The sequence below is a fragment of the Meles meles genome, chromosome 14, assembly GCF_922984935.1.
Source record: "Meles meles chromosome 14, mMelMel3.1 paternal haplotype, whole genome shotgun sequence".
Lineage (NCBI taxonomy): Eukaryota > Metazoa > Chordata > Mammalia > Carnivora > Mustelidae > Meles > Meles meles.
The window spans coordinates 9,056,951-9,065,749 of record NC_060079.1 but is presented as its reverse complement, the minus strand read 5'-3'; the positions used below and the strand labels follow the sequence as shown (position 1 = coordinate 9,065,749).

General features: G+C 50.9%; 1 pseudogene; it reads right to left on the bottom strand.

Moving 5' to 3' along the window:
• Positions 1 to 2,008: 2,008 nt before the first annotated feature.
• On the bottom strand, positions 2,009 to 2,520 carry LOC123925274 (annotated as a pseudogene).
• Positions 2,521 to 8,799: the final 6,279 nt, after the last annotated feature.

The window sequence follows — 8,799 nt, the reverse complement described above, 5'->3', positions numbered from 1 at the left end:
CAATGACACAGAACCACAGCCCCAGATGGGAGATTGTCCAAATGTTATTTTTTCACTAGGAAATGACCTTAATTGTTTCTGCTGATGCTTTTTGCATTAAAGTCTATTTTGGACTTCTAACATTGTTGCCTCCAGGATCTTGGGAGGAAGGGAGCCCAAGGCAAAGTGAAGTTGATACGAGTAGACCGAAGAGGGCTGGAGAGGGAAAAATAAGGCTTACTCCCAGTGAACCATCCAGCCCCTCTGTGCTCAAGGAAGTTGAGGGATCCTCAGTTCACTGCCTTGGGGGGACTGGAATGAGGTCAAGGAGGAGGAGTACAGCCTTGAGGACAGCCTTCCCATTGGAACACTTGCTAGACTGGGGATCAGAACATGGGAAATGCAGCTGTGTGCATATATGGCCTCTTCACGTGTTCACCCCGCAGCTCTGGGGGGTTTGTGGCCAGTGGGAGAGCCAGAATGCTCTCAGGTGTGTGCAAGGATGTACTTCCTGCCAGCCCACAATAGAACTCCAGATATTTCTGAATTTGTCATTCTCTTCTTCGTGGACGTACTTATCCAATCAACAAATTTTTTTTAAAGGATAAAATGAGTTTTTATTTATAGTCTTATGGTAAAGCAGAAAGACTTAACTTGCAAGACAATTCTTGGGCAGTACGTACAACGTACCTTTTGCTTCCACACGAGGGAATCAAACATGGACTGAGACTACACAGTACACGCTGGAAATCAGCAAATGCCAGGAATGGAGTAGGAAAACGACAAAGAAATATGGCCTAAACACACAAACCCCTTCTCCGGGATCTGCTGACCGCAGCCCGCCTAAGGGGCTGGTCACACAATGGGGAGCAGGTTCCAGGACAGGTAGAAGGGGAGTGGGGTGAGGGTGGGGAGGGGTCTGCTTGGGGGGGGGTTAGTATCCAGTCAATTGCTCTTAGTATTTACATACAAAATCAGTTGGCTCTGTTTCTTAGAAATGCACAAGGAAAGAAAGGAGAATCTGATCATTTCTTTATGAATTTGCCACTTTGCAATACCGACATCATCAGAAATAGAGACAATTCACTCAGATACAAGTTTCAGTAGCAGGAAAGTGTATCAAAACATCATCACTGGCCCCCAGTCCAAAACCTCTCCCTGACCTGATCCTCCCTCCTGTCCCACCCCTTACCCTCCCTTGGCGGCTACCATTTCACTGCTGCCTGCTGTCCCCTACACATACCACAGGAGTGTCATGCACCGCCCCGAGGCTGGCTGAGAGAAGCAGGAGTGAAACAGGCCGAAGACAGTGCAGCAACTCTGTCCCCACTTGTTTTTATACCACAGACTTCTTCAAGGATCTGGTCTTTCAATAGGAAGGTAAATAGCTTTTTAGAAGAAAAAAAAATCCTCAAAAAATAGGGGGATTAATTCTGATGATTCCAAACTAATCATCTTCTTAAAGTAGAGCAGTCCACAGATTCACCAAGTCTATCAAATCGAGGTGAGGGGGCCCCTGGAGGAAAGGCCTGTTAGGGGCAGGAGTCCTTGGGGCCTGCGCCGGGGGCGAGGAGAGGAGGGTCGGCCAACTGTCCTCCAAAGCAAAAGCTGCCGGGGCGCCTGGGTGGCTCAGCGGGTTAAGCCGCTGCCTTCGGCTCAGGTCATGATCTCAGGGTCCTGGGATCGAGTCCCGCATCGGGCTCTCTGCTTGGCAGGGAGCCTGCTTCCCTCTCTCTCTCTCTCTCTCTGCCTGCCTCTCTGCCTACTTGTGATCTCTCTCTCTCTCTCGCTGTCAAATAAATAAATAAAAATTAAAAAAAAAAAAAAACTAAGCAAAAGCTGCCAAGTGGGGGTGCCTTGGTTTAAAAATTCCTGGTGGGGACAGGGAATCCTTGCAGGGAAACATAAAAAATATATATATTGTTGAAATGGGGAAGGAGAATGAGAGCTGTTGTCCAAGAGCTTCCATGTGAAGGTCAAGTTTGAGAAAAAAGAGGGGGAAGAAAGTCTCTTCAATGATGGGAGGATTCTAAAGCAGACAGGCGGCTGGGACCGTGGAGGAGATGGTCCCTAGCTGGCGCTTAGCTGCCTCCATCTGCAGCTCCTCCCTGCTCTGGGGCTCCTGGGCCACCTCCCCAAATCAGAGTCAGAGCCTCGGGCAAAGACAGAGATGGCGCCGCCCTTGGCGTTGGGGTAGAAGCTGTTGTCTGAGGAGGGGTGGTTGGCCAGGTTGGGCACTGCACCTCGCCGTCTCCAGTGCAGGGACTTGTTGCTCCAGAGGAACATCCTGCTGCTTGAGGTCATCAGTGTCTTGCTGGTGTGTGTGGTTTTTTCCTTCACATTCCCTCGATGTCCTCTGTGGCTTTGTCTAGGACTTGGGCCCAGGACGCCTTCTGTCCTTGGAGTGACAGGGACTGAGTACCGCAAACTGGGAAAGCTTTCTTAATGTGCTCCCTGTTTTCATTCCGGGAAATTATGAGGAGCCGGTTTGTCAGCCGCAGATCGAAACCTCGGTTGCTCTTTGTCCCTCTCCATCTCAAGGTCATGTCATCCTTATGTGTTATTTTCTAGGGCCCCCTCCCAAGGATGAGGGGGCACCTCCCTGACAACAAGCCCAGTCCCCCCACACACTCACTCACTTGCACACACACACACAACACGGACAAGAACCACCTCCTCACTCCAGTCAACAGGTACTTATGAAGTGCCTACCGTGTGCCGACACTGGGCCCCATTCAGGCTCTTCTCTTTGAGTTTCCTGGTCCCTGCTCAAGGGACACTGGACCAAATCTCCCATCCTTGAAAGGCCCAAGCTGCTCTCTGGGGGCCTGAGTTGACCAGGAAGGCCTCGGCCAGTTAGCAGGGGAGAGCAAGATACTAAGGCTTCTTGATCCCTCAGACCCCTCTCTCTCCTCAAAATCTAGAAGCCTCTGATATGGACATTTCTCGCTCTGGAATAGTCCTCTGGTCCTAAGAACTAGAAAGACTGGTGACTGGGAGATGCCATCCGAAAGCAGCTGAGATCTCTCCAGTGTGAGGGTGGTATGAAATGAGGTGTATGCCTCCAAATGTCCCTTATTCTTTCTCCTCAAAGTGACAAGATCTTCATTAGACTTCAGCCCAGGGGAAAACTCAAGAATAGACCAACTGCCGATGCCACGGGGCTCTAGAAGCTCAAAAGTGTTGCAGCCGTCACCTAGACCGACGATAACCATGTGAAGCTGGTGCCAGAGTGGAAAGCTTGAGAATGGCAAGGAGTGCTGTTAATATGCACACTGAACAACAACCAGAAACCCAGACCGTCCCGGGCAAGCTGAGAGGCGTGGTCAGTCGCTCTAGAATGGAGTTCCTCAGAAACGATCTGCAATGGAGAAATTTGGTTCCCCGTCAGCCTTCTCAGAATGTGACTCAGAACTCATGCTAACTGAGAGGAATCTTTCCGAGACAGGCCCACTCCCTTTTTCCAGAACACACGGCAGGAGAGCCTCCCCAGAGGAGGCTGGGGTGGGCCACTTTAGAGAGCCACCCTGAGGGACCTCGAAGGCAGAGAGGGACACGGAAAAGATGCACTCTGGGCTCCTGTGAGGAAACCGCATCAATGCTGGAAACTTCGGGACTCTTTGAAGATATGCTGGCTGGAGGGAGGAAATTCTTGTAGTCAGTGAGGTCAGAACACAGGCCTCCGCTCCACACTGACACTTTTCTAGAAGGTCAAAAATGTGGGCTTTGTAGTTGGTTTAGGGAAGCTTCAGGCTCTGCGATTGAACTTCGCAGGCTCCCATCTCTTGTTTCCATGCGGTGATGCACTTACGGACTGCATTTTTAGAGGAAGATACTTGAAAATGGGAAGGCACTCATGACAGTGAAGTGACTCAGCCCTCACTGGCCGTGCCTCTGTTCTGGATGCCTTGGGATGGGATGGCACTCGGGACATGGGCGGGACTCGGAGGGTCACAGCCTGTTACTATGAAGTGGGCGGAACCTAAACATTTTAACCAAGAGGCAGGCTCCCCGGTAGACCGGAGGCAGGGATAGACTAGAATCTGGACTTACCCACGGGGCTGGAATGGAGCCGACCTGACGTGTCTCAGCTCCCATCTGAGCGTGAGTGTCAAGCAGGTCACATGGGTATGCACCCTTCCCCAGTGAAAACCTTCCAGATCTGCTCAGCTGTCCACCTGACCAGTAAGTGTCCTTCTCCTTTAAGTGCTGCAGTCGTGAGATGCGTCACGCTGCTCTCGGCAGAAGAGGGTAGCCCCGCAGTAGAGCTGGTTGCTCTGGACAGGGGTGGGCGTGGGCCGATCCTCTAGGCGGAGGGCATGGCACCAGGGAACAATTGGATCTACCTTTTTTTGTCTCTAAAAACTAAAAAGGAAAACTCGGGGAGACCAAGAGAATAGACTTGATAATTAATTCTTACAACTGAAGATAGCTATACTAATAATAGCGTTCATGGCAGTAATTACTAGGCACAGTAGCCAACATTTACTGAACGTGCTTCAATGCAGGGTTTTCATGAATCCTCACGATAACCCTCTGAGGTTGGTATCATTATCCCGTATTTCAGATGGGGAAACAGGCAGAGAGAGGCTACGTCACTTGCCTAATCTCCGACTGCTGGAAGTGGACCTGGGTAGACCCAGCCTCCTTGGCACACAGGACACAATGGCCGTGGGTCAGATCGGAGTGTCCTTGGGCTCCCACCACCAAATCCCATGGCTTCCCCTCTGCTTCTCCCCATGCTTCCCCCCTTCCGACTGGTAAGAAAGGAAGAGGCACGGCTTATCAGTCTGAGGGACTGTCCTCCCGGCCTGGCCCTTTCTTCAGCCTTTCCCTCCCTTATGGGTCCTTCCCATCATAAAGAAATATATGCAAGTCTCTCAGGAAAAAGAACCAGAAACTAAACCCTCTTCTTGGAGCGCATTCCCTTCCATCTCCTCTTCTTTCTCCCCCCTACCACTAAACTTCTAGAAAAATTTGTCTGGGTTCTCTGTGTCCACTTCGTTTCCTTTTACTCCACAACCTGCTATAACCTCTATTCTGCCCCATCCCCATCCCCTCTCCACCAATAACCTTATACCCAACCCAGCATCCATCTCTGTCCCTACTAGACTTGCCTTCTTGAAGATTCCATCCCTGTTGACCACTCCTTCCTTATTGAAGGGCTCCCTCCCTGTGACTTCCCTCCTACCACCTTCTTTTAATTTCCTCCTGTTCCTCTAGCTTCCCCTCTGTTGGCTTTACAGGCTCTATCCTTTCTGCCCATCCGTGATGGTTGGTTTTATTTGTCAGCCTGACGGGGCCACGGGATGCCGGGACATTAGATTAAGCATCATTCTGGGTGTTACTGTGAGGGATTTGACCTTCTAGAAAAGTGTCAGGATCAGATTAACATGTGAATCACTGGATTGAATAAAGCAAATGGCCCTCCCAATGTGGTGCTCCTCGTCCAATCCACCAAAGGCCTAACTAGACAAACAGGCTGAAAAAGGGAATTTGGTCTCTCTGCCTGCCTTTGAGTTGGGTCATTAGTCTTCTTCTGCCCTTGGACTCAGACTCAGACTGGAAATTACACTATCAGCTCTCCTGGGTCTCCAGCTTGCCCACTGTAGAACTTGGTGCTTCTCAGCTTCCAGAATCACGTGAGGCAATGCCTTATAACCAACCTATCTCTCTCTACCCAGTACTCCTATAATATCTATAATGTCCCATTGGTTCCATCTCTCTGGAGCCCTCTGACCAATGGGCTGGAGCCCCTGAACACTCTTCAGTCCTTGTCCCCATCACATTATGTCTGTCATAAGAGAATGTGTTTCACGTTATCGTAGCCTAATGAGCTCCTTAAGGACAGAGATTGTGTCTTATTCATCTACTCAATCCATAATAAGTGCTCGGAAGTGTTTGTTGAATGAACGAACAAATCATGAACTTGGATGGACATAGGACTAAGTACGATGTGTATAACCACAGGTGAGGCTCTTTTAATGTCCACATGATCTTCCTGTTGGCGGTGCAGACCACCATCTAGGGTAGGTAATCTCATGTACCTTAAATCCAATCTAGGGCTTAAAGTCCCCCAAATGCATTACTTCAGTCAGGCCTCCTGTGCTTTGGTCTCCACGGCCAGGCATGCTTGTCGGCTCAGTCAACAATCTTTGGGAAGGAAAAGAGTAAACATATATTTTCGTTCTGAATCCAGAGACACGATTTCAAAATCTTACCTCCACCCAAGGCCCTAGATTCCCTTTCACTGTGCACTCTGTCACTTTCTCTCTCCGCCTGTCCCCTTGCTACCACTCTGTCATATTGGCACGACAGAGTTCTTGGAGAAGAGACTAAGCCCACATGCCTCTTATCTATCTCTAGAAATTATTTGGCAGGTTAACAGTCCGCCTTAGGCCTGATTCTCTGTCTTGAATTTATAGGGGAAGTACCTACACTCCTCAGGCTGACGTAAAACCACAAGAACCTGTTTTGGCTTTTGTTGGGGATGAGCTGGGACCAGTGTGCCAGGGACCTGTACAAACAGGGCAGGGGAGATGTTAGAAGGCATGTCCAGGCCCGAGGGCTGCAGGTGGTGACAGCAGGAGAGGGTTTTGACAGGAGCCTATCAAACAGAAAAGGGCAGAAAAACAGGTTGTGAAGGTTCACAGGCCCATCAAGTAGAACATTCCATGACGTTCCTTCGTGCTTTTCCCAGCGACAGAGAACTAGTTTCTCCCCTGTAGGTCATGTTCCCCACTTGGGACCCAAGGTGGGGTGTGAAGGGACAGAGAGGAAGGGTGAGTGCTTGCTTCCAGGATGGGCAGCCTGTGGTATAATCTTGGACGGGACTGCAGCAACGCCATCTTTGAAGAGAGGGAGGAAGCCCCTGCCTCCAGCGTCCACTGGCTTCTGACGCACAGTGTATGAAGATCTGCTCCTTTCCCCCAATGTGTTTATGATCCATCATTAAGGTCACTGCCTCTAGCTAAATGTTCATATTGAATGTCCATTGGTGAATATCAGTGTTAATCAGACCGACGTGAATCCATGGTGCTGGTAGAAAGCTGAAATCCTTCCTTAATTCTGAAAGGAGCCCTAGGGAGAACGGCAAAAATGCCCGCCATCCTGTGGTACCAATGGCCTCCACCTTTGTTGGGCCGGATTTCTCCTGAGTTGTCACCCGTGTGGCTGAGCGGGTCCTCCACATCTCTGTTGGGGATGACTCTGAGGCAGCATTGAAGTCGGTCACTTGCAAGTGTGAAGCTGAATTCTTGGAGTGCCCAGCACCCATACCAAACAGTACGGAAGCAGACCCTGAGGACCTTCGTGACTCTCCAGTGACGGCCTCTTCAGGGTCTGGCCCTTAGCACCTTAGGCTCATTCCTAATCAAGACAGATCTTCTCATGGCTGAGACATTCTGAGCCTGGAGAATTCTCCCTCTCACTCGTGAGGAGCAGAACGGAGGGTTAGACCCCAGTGCCTCTCACCCACTGCGATCTCCCCATTATTTCCACTCAGCTATTTCCCATGACTCCTTGGGTCTTTTTCATTCTGTTGTTCTTTCTCCTGCTTTCCAGAGAAGCTACGGAGAAGAGCCCCTTGCTTGTCTAAAGTGACATGTTCCTGGCAGTCTTGGAAAGTCCAAACACCTGTCGAAGGCCTTTGTACTCAGAGATCTCCTTTAGGCACGTCTGATCCCTTCCTGTCCGCTTCCCTGCACAGGCGTCGTGCCCCGGGCTGTGGGGTGCCAGTCAGCAGCGCCTGGCTCTTGATCCTCTTTGTGTTCCAGGGCTGAGCCCTAGCAGAACATGGTGCATGCTGGGTACAGACAGAACTTTCTTCTTCCTCAGTCCCACATGTCCCGCTGGCCTTTCCCCCTATGTCCCAGTGCCCTGACTAGGACACTAGGCTAGAAGTCTGAAATTAAGGTGTTGTTGGTGAGGCCATGCTCCCTCTGAAGGTTCTAGAGGGGAATCTGGTTCTTGCCTCTTTGGTTCCTGGAAACTCCAGGTGTTCTTTGGCTTGGGGTCACATATCTCCAAACTCTGCTGCCCGGGTTCCATGGCCTCCTCTTGTCTCTCTGTGAACTCTCCCCCGGCCTTTCTCTTTCAAGGACACATGCTGACATTTAGGGCCCACCGGGTACCCGAGAAAAATCTCACCTCAGAATCCTTCATGGAGTCACTTCTGCAAAGACCTCCTTCCAGCTAGGTCAGATTTACAATTTCCAGGGATCTGGACTTGCCATCTTTGGGGGCCGTTACTCAGAGGACCACAGTCCTTCGAGAATGGGTCAGGAGGGATCCCAGGTGCAAGTGGGGGCATGAGGTGGGCGGCAGCAGGGAGCCTACCACTCGGAGGAGGAGGAAGGGTGGGCCCTGGGATCGGGGGAAGTGTGGGAAAGGAGTCATGGGTGAGTAGTAGGGGTGGGTACTGGTAGGAAAGCGCCCACAGGGAGATTAAGGAGAGTGTGAAATCACTTCTGAGAGAATTAGAAAAGGGACTGGAGACCCGGAGAAGAACTGCCAGCAGCACCGAGGTCACTCGGGGCTACAGACCACAGATTTGTAGTGACACCGAACTCATGTCTGGGGAACATTCTCTGATAGTTTGAGCAGCCTGTGTGTGTGTGTGTGAGAGAGAGAGAGAGAGAGAGAGAGAGAGAGAGAGAGAGAGAACACGGCACAGAGAGCCCACCGTGTCTTTGGCCGGGTAGGTTTGCAAGGAGGCTAGGGAGCCTGGCAGTGGGTGGTTCTGGTTCAAGTCTGGGCTGCCCAGGAACGCCCAGGAAGGAAGGATCACTGGGAAGAGCGCAGAAAGACGGGCTAGTGGGT